This window comes from Stenella coeruleoalba (assembly GCF_951394435.1).
Source record: "Stenella coeruleoalba genome assembly, chromosome: 12".
In the NCBI taxonomy this organism is placed as follows: domain Eukaryota; kingdom Metazoa; phylum Chordata; class Mammalia; order Artiodactyla; family Delphinidae; genus Stenella; species Stenella coeruleoalba.
This window is the reverse complement of record NC_137158.1, coordinates 59,255,435-59,268,330: the sequence shown is the minus strand read 5'-3', so window position 1 is coordinate 59,268,330 and position 12,896 is coordinate 59,255,435. Positions and strand designations below refer to the sequence as shown.

The window sequence follows — 12,896 nt, the reverse complement described above, 5'->3', positions numbered from 1 at the left end:
TAACTCTCCATGACAGTGCCAAAGCGGCCATGGGTAGTACATCAATGAATGAATGTGGCTGTGTTCCAATAAACTTTTATTTATGGACATTGAAACTTGAATTTCAGATAATTTTCATGTGCCACAAAATACTATTCTTTTTATTTGTTAAAAACCATTTGAAATATAAAAACCCTTCTTAGCTTGCACACCATGCAAAACAGGCTATGGACCATAAATTGTCAATCCCTGATCAATGAAATGACTATCTATGAAAGAAAATACAGTTGTAGATGAACATGAAGGATGCGGGTAATATAATATTAAAATAAGTATAAAACTCAATTTAAAATATTTTCATACCAAGAGTTAGAAAGATGAGACAGTATTATGTGGGTTCCATATCCCGATGGAGTAGACCTACCTCTCCTTCGATGAGTAATTTCAGCAATCCGTAGGGGAAGGATCTGAATGACTGCATACAAAAAAATGAAAAATAAAGACATGATCCCTTCAGATTCATCATAGTTCTTAGCCTTATGTTGTCTGAAAGTTGAATTTCTTCCCATACAACTCTCTATACTTGGATTCTATTTTTTGTTGTGGTTGTTGTTGTTTTTTAAATAACTGACCTGTGTATTAATCAGGGCTTTCTGGAGAAACAGAACCAACGGAAATATATATATATATATATATATATATATATATATATATATATATATACACACACACACATGTATATAATATGTGCATATATATGAGTTTTTAATAAGAAATTGGTACATGCAATTATGGAGGCTGAGACGTCCCATGCCCTGAAGTCAGCAAACTGGAGACCCAGGAGAGCCAGTGGTATAGTTCCAGTCCGAGTCTGAAAACCTAAGATCCAGAAGTGCCAGTGGTGGAAGTCCCAGTCCTAGAGCAGAAAAAGACCAATGTTCCAGCTCAAGCAGTAAGGCAGGGAAAGCATATTCTTTCTTCCTTCACCTTTTCATTCTATTCAGGCCCTTAATAGGACTGAATGTTAGCTACCTACTTAGGGGAGGTGTGATATTGTGATTTATAATAAGAAATATAGTTTCCTGTGGTGATGACCTCCCCCACAAGAACATGCCTCTTGCAAACGACCTCCTTCTTTCCTCTCCAGAAGAGGAGAAGAGGAAGCACAAGAAGCAGCACCTGGTACAGAGCCCCAGTTCCTACTTCATGGGTGTGGAATGACCAGGACGCTATAAAATCACCACCATCTTCAGCCATGCGCAAATGGTGGTTTTGTGTGTTGCCTGTTCCACTGTCCTCTGCCAGCCTACGGGGAAAAAAGCAAGGTCTACGGAAGAATGCTCCTGTAGACAGAAGCAGCCCTGAAAGCACCCTGAACTAAGGTGAGTGGGAAACCATTCCAATGAACACATTTTGGATTTAAAAATTGTGTGTGTGTGTGTGTGTGTGTGTGTGTGTGGAAGGGGGGGCAGCTTTGTCCCCATTTCTGGCGCAGAGCTCCCAAAACCCTTGGAATTTCCTGAGTGATAAGAGAAAAGGAAGGATCTTTTGTTTAATATTTGATCTGTTGTCCTCAGTTCCTGAAGTTGCTTCAGAGCCATGAAGGTGAAATGGGTGTCCTGTTATTCATAACCACAACTGAATTTATGTTAATGATGTGACTTTTGGAAATCCACTAAAGATGGTGGGGAAGGTAAGGCTGGTAGCCAGGGGAGTCAACCATGTGATTAGAGGTTTGGAACTTTCAGTCCCACCCCCTGGTCTCCTGGGAGAGGAGAGAGGCTGGAGATTTGACTTTAGTCACCAGTGGCCAATGATTTAATTAATCATGTCTATGTAATGAAGCCTCCATAAAAACCCCCAAAGAAGAGGGTTCAGAGAGCTTCCTGGTTGGTGAACACCAGGCTGGAGATGCAGGGAGAGTGGTGTGCCTGGAGAGGGCAGAGAAGCTCAGCCCCATTTCCCTCATTTCCCTTGCCTCTGTATCTCTTCATCTGGCTGTTGGTTCACATCCTTTAATATCCTTTGTAACAAGTTGGTAATCTAGTAAGTAAAATGTCTCTCTGAGTCCTGTGAGCTGCTCTAACAAATTAATCAAACCTGAGGAAGAGGTTGTGGGAACCTCCAATCTATGGTCAATTGGTCAGCAGCATAGGTGATAATCTGGGTTTGTGATTGGCATCCAGAGGGGGAGGGGCAGCTTGCAAGACTGAACCCTTAACCACTGGGATCAGATGCTCTCTCTGAGTAGACAGTGTCAGAATCGAGTTGAATTTAGGACATCAAGGTGGCGTAGGAGCTCCTGGATGATAGCTACCTACTTAGGTAGGTAGCTATCATTCCACTTCCACGTCGGAATTGGTACCCTTTCCGGAGGGGAATCTGCTCCAGGAACACACTCACAGAGACACCCAGAAATAATGCTTAACTATAGATCTTGGCACCCCATGGCCCAGGCAAGTTGACACAAACTTAACGATTACACCTGTATTTCCAAAATTATGGAAATACACTTGTAGATAGTATGATAGAAGGTAGATAAATGGTGTATGGTGAGAAAATCTATCAGCTCTCTTACTAAAATCAGACGCTAGTCATCCAAGCTTTGGAATGGAGGGAGGACCTTCAAGTGAAGGCTGTGACTGGAGTTTGGAGTGGGCACTGGAATCCCCAGGCCTGAATAGAGTCTCCAGAAGTTCCCTGCACTGAACATCCCTTGTTCCCTGCCTCAAGTGTTTTTGCACATTTTTTACTCCACTGCTGTAGCAAACAGCTTCATGCAGTTAGCACCTGCAGTTAGCACCTTGCCTCAGTTGCTCTTTTTTTTAAAACGTTTATTTATTTATTTGGCTGCGTTGGGTCTTCGTTGCGGCATGCGGGATCTTCGTTGCGGCATGTGGGATCTTAGTTGTGGTGTGCAGGCTCTTCGCGGGCTTCTCTCTAGTTGTGGCATGCAGGTTTTCTCTTCTCTAGTTGTGGCACTCAGGGTCCAGGGCAAGTGGGCTCTGTAATTTGCGACATGTGGGCTCTCTAGTTGAGGCACACGAGCTCAGTAGTTGTGGCGTGTGGGCTTAGTTGCCCCGCGGCACGTGGGATCTTAATACCCCCCCCCCCCGACCAGGGATCGAACCCGTGTCCCCTGCATTGGAAGGCTGTTTCTTTACCACTGGGCCACAAGGGAAGTCCCCTCAGTTACTTTAACTCCCATTTTTACCTTGGGGCTTCCCTGATAGCATAGGGTGAAATGTCTACAAAGACCTATCTGGCATTCAAGGAAATGCAGACTGGAAGTGTGAGAGTTTTATGCTTCGGGGGACAGCCCTTGGCTGGTGTGGGACAGGAGCCAGTAGGTCCTAGGCTCCTCTTCCTTCCCTTAATGGACAATTCTGAGGCTCTTTGAAAGGTCCTGGCAAGATAGCATCTTTTATTGGCTTTCTCTTCTTTTTTACTCAGGCTCTGCTTTGAAGGGTGAGTAGGATACCCACAGGGTCTGCTTGGGTTATCATAACAAAATACCATCGACAAAATACCAGTTCTAGAAGCTGGAAGTCCCAGATCAAAGTCTGGGAGGGTTGGTTCCTACTGAGAACTCTCTTCCTGGCTTGTAGATAGTCGTCTTCTTGCTATGTCCTCACGTGGCCTTTCCTCGGTGTGTGTGCAGAGAGGGAGCGTAAGCTCTCTGGTGCCTCTTTTGTACGGGCACTAAACCCATTGGCCCAGGCCTGACTCTGTTGACCTCATTTAAACCTAGTTACCTCCCAAAGACCCCTTCTCCAAAAACCATCACATTGGGGGTTGGAGATTCAATATACGAATTTGGGAAGGACACAAACATTCAGTCCATAACACAGGATAAGACATTCACCTTTCCCTTGGGGAATCACTGTCTTATTTTTACTGGCACAGTTATCCTGGCTTCAGAGGCCACCACTCATTCCTTTTTTAAAAAATTAGTTAGTTAATTAATTAATTTTTGGCTGTGTTGGGTCTTCACTTCCGCGCACAGGCTTTCTCTAGTTGCGTGGAGCCAGGGCTACTCTTCATTGTGGTGCGCGGGCTTCTCACTGCGGTGGCTTCTCTTGTTGCGGAACACAGGCTCTAGGAGCGTGGGCTTCAGTAGTTGTGGCACGCGGGCTCAGTAGTTGTGGCTCACGGGCTCTAGAGCACAGGCTCAGTAGTTGTGGTGCACAGGCTTAGTTGCTCCGCAGCATGTGAGATCTTCCCGGACCAGGGGTTGAACCTGTGTTCCAGGCACTGGCAGGCAGATTCTTAACCACTGCTCCACCAAGGAAATCCACCACTCGTTCTTTTTTTTTTTTTGCCGTACGCGGGCCTCTCACTGTTGTAGCCTCTCCCATTGCGGAGCACAGGCTCCGGACGCGCAGGCTCAGCAGCCATGGCTCACGGGCCCAGCCACTCCGCGGCATGTGGGATCTTCCCGGACCGGGGCACGAACCCATGTCCCCTGCATCGGCAGGCGGACTCTCAACCACTGCGCCACCAGGGAAGCCCCACCACTCGTTCTTTAATGCTCTGATCCAAGCCTTAGTTGGTAGCCATAATTAGTGAAATGAATTAATTTCTTGTAGGAGCTGAGTGATATTATTGTGGTTAATTATAGAGAACATGGGCTATAAAATAAGGTTTCCTCTTAGTTCTCTGAGGGCTCCAGTGGGAGCCTAGCTTAGACTTGCCGCTCTGATGACTGATATCAGATTACCCTAGATTAGGTGTTCTCAGCCCTGTCTGCACAATAGAATCATGGGGGAGAAGGGTGAAAAATACCAATGCCTTAGCTCATCTCCAGCTTCTAATTTGGTTGCTCTGGTTCAAGGATTGAAGCTTCAGTATTTTTAAATTGTTATGTGCAGCCTCAGAGGTGCAGGCTACAGTCCAACCATCCTACACTGGCCTATACAAAATTGTCCACTACCTGCTGTGAATTTTAAGGTTTAATGTGGGGCTATATTTGACAAGAGGCCAAGCAACAGTTAATTTAAAAAGGTCTTTGAGGGACTTCCCTGGTGGTCCAGTGGGTAAGACTCCGAGCTCCCAATGCAGGGGGCCTGGGTTCAATCCTTGGTCAGAGAACTAGATCCCACATATATGCCATAACTGAATCCACATGCCGCAGCTAAACATGCCACAGCGAAGATCCTGACTGCTGCAACTAAGACCTGGCACAGCCAAAATAAATAAATAAATATTTTTTAAAAACTCTTTGAATCTCTAGAGAAAATAAACACTATCATATTTAAAAACAAAACAAGGTACACCAATGTGCATAGCAGCATTTTTCACAACAAAGGGTGGAAACAACCCAAAGGTCCATCAACAGATGAATGGGTAAACGAACTGTGGTTTATACACACAATGGAATATTATTGAGCCTTAAAAAAGAATGGAATTCTGTTACGTGCTACAACATGAATGAACCTTGAAAACATTATGCTAAGTGAAATAAGCCAGATACAAAAGGACAAATATTGTATAATTCCACTTATATGAGATTCCTAGAATAGGCAAATTCATAGAGACAAAATAGATTAGAAGTTGCTAGGAATTGGTGGTCATGGGGAATGGCTAGTTGGTATTCAATGAGTACAGTTTCTGTTAGGGATGATGGAAAAGTTCTGGAAATGGATTGTGGTGACGGTTGCACAACATAGTAAATATACTTAATGCCACTGAATTGGTCACTTAAAAATGATTTAAATGGTAAATTTTATATTTTGTATATTTATCACAATACAAGAAGACAAAATGAAACCTCCTCTTTGTACGTGTGGTGCTTCTGAATGAAAATTGAAGCTGCTCCTTAGTTATGAGGGCTACTGTACCACTAATAGTAAAAGGATGAATTGGCAACAGTGAAAGAGAAATCACATTTAACAGGGGTTCTTAGAATGTTATCAACAGCCTGAAGTCACTAGAAAGTGATATCTTTGCATGACATTTTTAAAATATCAGTATGTATGTTCAAGCCGTTTAAAAAACTAATGTTTTCTCTGTTTAGAATTTATTTTTCTGAAAAATTTGAAATCAAAATTAATGTTTGAAAATAAAAGTAATGACACTCTCATCAACTTAATCTGGTATCGTAACTATACATTTTTAGATACAACAGTAGGAAGTGTCTTTAAGTATCAGCCTTAAAGGCTATCAACCAATGATTAGCATAATGTTGGAGCAGGTGCTACGAAGGATGAAGATTATCACGCTTTTGGAATTTCTGACTCATGCTATATAGCCTGCCATAAAGAGCAGTATATAAAAGGATTTGTTCAGACCAAGGAAAATCGCATATATAGTTCTTTTAGTGACATTAAGAAGTGCTTGGGGCTTCCCTGGTGGCGCAGTGGTTGAGAGTCCGCCTGCCGATGCAGGGGACACGGGTTCGTGCCCCGGTCTGGGAAGATCCCACATGCCGCTGAGCGGCTGGGCCCGTGAACCATGGCCGCTGAGTCTGCGCGTCCGGAGCCTGTGCTCCGCAACGGGAGAGGCCACAACAGTGAGAGGCCCGCGTACCACAAAAAAAAAAAAAAAAGTGCTTGTAGTAAGATAATTCTAGAGCAAATGTCCTTTCTGTACATTAACTGTCACCAACTCCCTTTTTCTTCCATGACAATTTATGCAAATTTTACTCCTTTCAAATTCGGATAACGCCTCTTTTTCTTTGCTTGTTATTAACTTGATTAATCTCTTTCTCACACCTCCATCGCTCTCTCTCTCTCTTACTTCTCTGCCTCTCTCCCACATGAAATCTTTTCTCATGGTAACATATTCCCAGAAATTATAGTGAATGTAATGAGAAAAAAAATAACTCATGATTTCAACATTGTCTTTTGCAAACAACTCTTCGGTTACAGATCAGCAGTATGCGGCTATGAAACGCAGGTAAACAGGGCACTGGAAAGAACTTCTTCAAGCTGTTTACCAAACTCCTGCAGTTGAGAGTTTAGAGTTGAATGAGTGAATTAGGAGAAGAAACAGAAATAGTCTAAAACATTCAGGTTTATAAGACTTTTATAGAATGTCTTGGAGTCCTGCCTTCCTGTGATGAAATTCCCTTCCGCATCTCTCTCCCACATCAAGGTAGCTTGTCTCAGAGCTAAGAGGCTTTTGTGAGTGACATTCTGTCATTATTCCCAAAGGAATTTCCTGACTCCAAAATGCTTGGTTGGTCTAAATCAGGGGTCTCCCCTTCCTCAATCTACTACCCTTCCTTAGCTAGTGGCTCCACTGTTCATGCGTATAAAGGGGAGGGTTTGCACCCTGTGTTTCCTCCTCTCTTCTAACTTGACTAAGGACTTTTAGAAGCTTCCCTTTCCTTCCCTGCTTCCTTTGGACCTTGGAGAATCTTCACCCCAGTAGCTGGGGCTACATTTGGCGGGGGGTGGGGGTGTATTTTCCTCTTGGTCAGAGTTGAACATCAGAATGAGTTTTCACTTGGTTGCAATGTCATCCAAGGAGCTATATCCTATTGGTATAAGTATAGATACATGGTTGAGCCACGTTGTAGCCAAATGACCCAATCATTCATTTGTTGGTTCAACGTGTATTTATATGTTTATTTACCGAGTGGCTGCTATATGCCAGGCACTGTCTTACAGGCTAGGTATAAACTAGATAAGAACCGTTGCTCTTGTGGAACTCATATTCTGGTAGAATCAGGTAAAAAATAAACAAGTAAAACATATAGGGTGTTAGATGGTGATAAAAGCCAAGAGAAAATAATAACAAAGCAGAGCAGAGAGAGAGAGAGAGAGATTGCACAGTGTTACATAAAGTAGCGAGAGAAGATGTCTCTGAGGAGGTAGCATCTGAGTAAAGATCTGAATGAAGAGAAAAAGCAAGTCATGCCTATATCTGAGGGAAGAACATTCCAGGCAGAGAGTTCAACAAACGCAAAGTATCTGTGTGAGGTAGTTGTGAAGATGTGTTCCAGGATGAGTGGAAGGACCAGTGAGGCTGGAGTGGAAGAAGAAAATGGGAGGGCATCAGGGGATGGGGACAGAGAAGTTGGCCAAGTCCTGTGAGTCCTTGGAGAACATGGTGAGGGCTTTGGTTCTTCTCTGAGTAACATGGAAAACTATCGGGAGGGAGGGGGTTTGGGCAGATAGTTGACATGAGCTGACTTTTATTTGAAAAGGCTGATCCTGGGTACAATGTTGAGAAAAGTCTGAAGGGGGCAAGAGCAGAAATATCGAAACCAGTTAGGAGGTTAGTGCAATAATCCAAGTGAAAGATGATGGAGTTTAGACCAAGACAAGAGCAGTGGTGATGAAAGGAAATCTAGTGGAAATATTGTGAAGATAATGTCGATAAGCCAATGCTTATGGATCCAATAAGGGGTGAGCAAAAAAGGGACGAGTTGTGATGATTCAGTCTGATTGAAGTGTTCTGTGACAGGGGTCTGCAACCCCTGGGCCAAGGACCAGTACCAGTCTGTGGCCTGTTAGGAGGTGAGCAGCGGGGGAGCGAGGGAAGCTTCATCTGCCGCTCCCCACCGCTCGCATTACTGCCTGAACCTCCCTCCGCCACATCCATGGAAAAACTGTCTTCCACAAAACCAGTCCCTGGTGCCAAAAAGGTTGAGGACCGTTGTTCTAGAAGATACTGACATCTCAGTTTGCTCCTCTCCAATTGAAATAGATACTCTCAATAATGCCCATATTTACAGATGAAGAAATGAAGTTTAGAGAGGTTAGGTAATTTGCTTAAAGTCACACAGTTTGTAAGGGAAAGAACCAAGGCTTAAACTCAGATCCATCTGATCAGAATCTATAATTCTAATCATCACTATTTAGTAACACACTTTTTAGATAAACATAAGAACAATATTTTAATTTAACAGCTATCTACCCTAAAAATTTTTGTTAAGTAGGAGGTGTCATTGTAAAGGTATATGCAAGAGAAAGAAACCTATACACACTGAGTTATAAAATCTGTTCCTTCTATGTTTCGTATCACCATTCGTCAAACAAATATATAATAAAGTTTCACCAGCTGATAGGCATAGCTTCCAAGAGTAGGAACACTCCTTGCAGAAAATGGACCTGGCTGGGAGCTGACTGTTAAGTCGGAAAGTGTCTTCCTTTTAGCTTAATTTGTCCAGCCTGATCAATGGTCTTTTTTTAAAAAATATTTATTTATTTATTTGGTTGTAGTGGGTCTTAGTTGCAGCAGGCAGCCTCCTTAGTTGTGGCTTGCCGACTCCTTAGTTGCGGCATGTGAACTCTTCAGTTGCAGCATGCTTGTGGGATCTAGTTCCCTGACCAGGGATCGAACCCGAGCCCCCTGCGCTGGGAGCGCGGAGTCTTATCCACTATGCCACAAGCCAAGTCCCTGATCGATGGTCTTTAAGGAGCTGTCCCCAATCTGGGGAGCTTCCACTGTATTCTGAGGGTTTAAATCATGAGTCACCAGGCTTGATCCACCCCACACCCTGTTCTTTGATATATTTTTGACCTCTTTTCAAGACAGTCTCCACGTACAGCTCAGCCTAAGCTGATCCAGTTTGCCCTGTGTTTTGGTACGTCCCGGCCTCAGGCCTTACTCTGATCCTCAGCTATTGTTTTCGTCTCTTTTCTATAGTTCAGGGAATCAGCAAACAGTTTCTCAGGTAACACTGCTCTTGATTTATTTATATGCCTTGTGTAGTCCCGTTTGGTTCTTTTTTTGGGGTGGGGGGGCATGCTGCGTGGATTGTGGGATCTTAGTTCCCCGACCAGCAATTGAACCCAGGCCCTCGGCAGTGAGAGCTCAGAGTCCTAACCACTGGACTGCCAGGGAATTCCCTTTGTTTTTGATTTTAAGCAGCCCCCCACCCAGATCTGTCCTGACCCTCTACATCTGTTTGCAAGTCAGTGGTTTAAAACTCAACGTGCATTTTCTATTAACACTGTACGAGATTATTTGTCCCTCAGGCACATCTATAAAATCGGGTGGCAGCATTTTTGAGCAAAAAAAGCATGAGCCTTAGAGGCAGGCAGACCTGATTAGTATGAGGATAAAAATGAGCAAATATTATAAAATGTAATGTATTGTATGGCTCAGAATAGGGCTCAATAGATTCGAGTTTTCTTCTTTTATTTGTGACTCACTGCCAAACAAAATAGATACTCACAGCTTTCCCCCTACACTCCTGTCCCTGAAATAAACACGTAATCCTCCCGAGGAGTTCTAGTGTTTTAAACTGTTGATAACAGTGGAAAAGCATGAAGTATGTGGAAGTTTTAAAAAACTTTTATGCAACATCCCCTTAGGCCCTAAAGTGGAAAGCCAGTGTAACATCCTAGCAACAGTGGTGAAAGAGGAGGAAGCAAGATGGAAGAGACAGGAAAAAAAGGCAGGAAACATTTACTGAGCATGAACTCAGCGTGAGGGGCTGTGCTAGGCTCTTCCAGGCGTTACGTTACTTAATCATCTTGCATTTTAAAAAGAATGAAATAATGCCCTTTGCAGCAATACGGATGGACCTAGAGATTATCATACTAAGAGAAGTAAGCCAGAGAAAGACAAGCGTCGTAAGATATCACTTATATGTGGAATCTAAAAAAAAAAAAAAGATACAAATGAACGTATATACAAAACAGAAACAGATTCACAGACATAGAAAACAAACTTATGGTTACCAAAGTGTAAAAGAGGGAGAGGGATAAATTAGGAGTTTGGGATTCACATATACACAGTACTGTATGTAAAATAGATAAATAACAAGGACCTATTGTATAGCCCAGGGAACTCTACTCAGTATTTTGTAGTAACCTGTAAGGGAAAAGAATCTGAAAAAGAATATATATATACAGATATATATGTATAACTGAACACTTTGCTGTACACCTTAAACTAACACAACATTGTAAATCAATTACACTTCAATTAAAAAAAGATGTCTGTTCTATATAGAGAAAAACACCAGGGCTCCTGAGTTGACGAATCTTGCCTAAATTCATGCAACTAACATGTGGTGGAGCTGGAACTTAAAGCTAACTCTGTCTGAATTCTAAGTCCATAATATTTCAATATGTTTAATACATATCAAAATGTATATAAATAGTATGTTAACATTATTATTAAAATCAGCATTTATACACCTATGATAAGATAAGCACTGTCATTGCTCTCCCAAAGGGTAATTTTATATTTCAATCACAATATTTTTAAATGTCTAGGCCTAATTAATATGAGAAATTTGGGTCAAATGGTAATGGTAATTTAGTTTTGTTTTTGATAGACTTACTTTATAAGGAATTTGCAGTAAAAATACCTTCCTAAATGTAGCTGTGGCATAACTTCCTCAGTTCTTTAATAGCTTCCAGATGTTTAGATAACTTTGTTTAGAAACTTTGTAAATTATCAAAGTTCTTCGCTGATTAAATAAGACTTATAATAAAGCAAGCCTTCTCTGCCCTGTTAGACCTCATGATGTTGAAAAGCTTTTTGAAATCATAACTTCAAAGTTGTTTACGTGGTTATAGTCTCATAATAAATACAGGATTATAGACATTTCTGTAAGATTATAAAGGAAATGAAATAGAAATAATGACAAAATGACTTCCCATGTTCATATCTCTTTCTTTAAATGTTTACCAATTGGCCAGCAAACTTGATATGTTGAAAAGCCTTATTGACATCAAAGGATACTTTCTGTGGTACAAAGGGTCAAGTACAGTGCCTGTCAACCCACAGACTACTCTGTAACAGAGTTAAACAGTTTACTTGAGATAATGTCAAAGCAAATGACAATTTGTACAGTGGGGATTAAAAAGTCTAGATTTGTAGGTTGGAGACGTGAATACTAAAGAGTTAGTAAAAGGTGAAGAGTCATTTGGGAAAAAGGGTGGAGAAACATTAATGAGATGCTCAACTACTATGGTTACACCCCAAATCTCAAGGAGTCTGAAAGTTACAGAAAGGGATCTGATTTTAAAAACAAAAACAAAAAAGGCTTGTGACTGACAGTGAGAGAGAAATTTTTTAAAATTTGATTTATTTGTTTTAAAGATAGACAATATTTTGGGACTTCCCTGGTGGCCCAGGGGTCAAGAATCTGCCTGCCAGTGCAGGGGACACGGGTTCGAGCCCTGGTCTGGGAAGATCCCACATGCTGCAGAGCATCTAAGCCCGTGTGCCACAACTACTGAGCCCATGTGCCACAACTACTGAAGCCTGCACACCTAGATCCCGTGCTCCGCAACAAGAGAAGCCACTGCAATGAGAAGCCCGCGCACCGCAACGAAGAGTAGTCCCCGCTCGATGCGACTAGAGAAAGCCTCTGCACAGCAAGGAAGACCCAACACAGCCAAAAATAAATAAATAAAGATAGCTAATATATTTTTTTCTGTTACAGTGTGTTTTTTTTTTAACATCTTTGTGGAGTATAATTGCTTTACAATGGTGTGTTAGTTTCTGCTTTATAACAAAGTGAATCAGCTATACGTATACACATATCCCCATATCTCCTCCCTCTTGCGTCTCCCTCCCACCCTCCCTATCCCATCCCTCTAGGTGGACACAAAGCACCGAGCTGATCTCCCTGTGCGATGCAGCTGCTTCCCACTAGCTATCTATTTTACATTTGGTAGTGTATATATGTCCATGCCACTCTCTCACTTCATCCCAGCTTACTCTTCTCCTTCCCCGTGTCCTTAAGTCCATTCTCTACATCTGCATCTTTATTCCTGTCCTGCCCCTAGGTTCTTCAGAACCTTTATTTTTTTTTAGAATCCATATATATGTGTTAGCATAAGGTATTTGTTTTTCTCTTTCTGACTTATTCACTCTGTATGACAGTCTCTAGGTCCATCCACCTCACTACAAATAACTCAATTTCGTTTCTTTTTTATGGCTGAGTAATATACCATTGTATATATGTGCCACATCTTCTTTATCCATTCATCTGTCAGTGGACA

At 42.1% G+C, this 12,896-nt stretch overlaps 1 pseudogene across 1 annotated transcript; it reads left to right on the top strand.

Annotated features, from left to right (window-relative positions):
- The first annotated feature begins 1,021 nt into the window (after positions 1-1,021).
- Positions 1,022-1,344, top strand: LOC307195493 (small ribosomal subunit protein eS27-like; annotated as a pseudogene). The gene has a single exon. The product of its transcript is annotated as a small ribosomal subunit protein eS27-like (transcript).
- Positions 1,345-12,896: the final 11,552 nt, after the last annotated feature.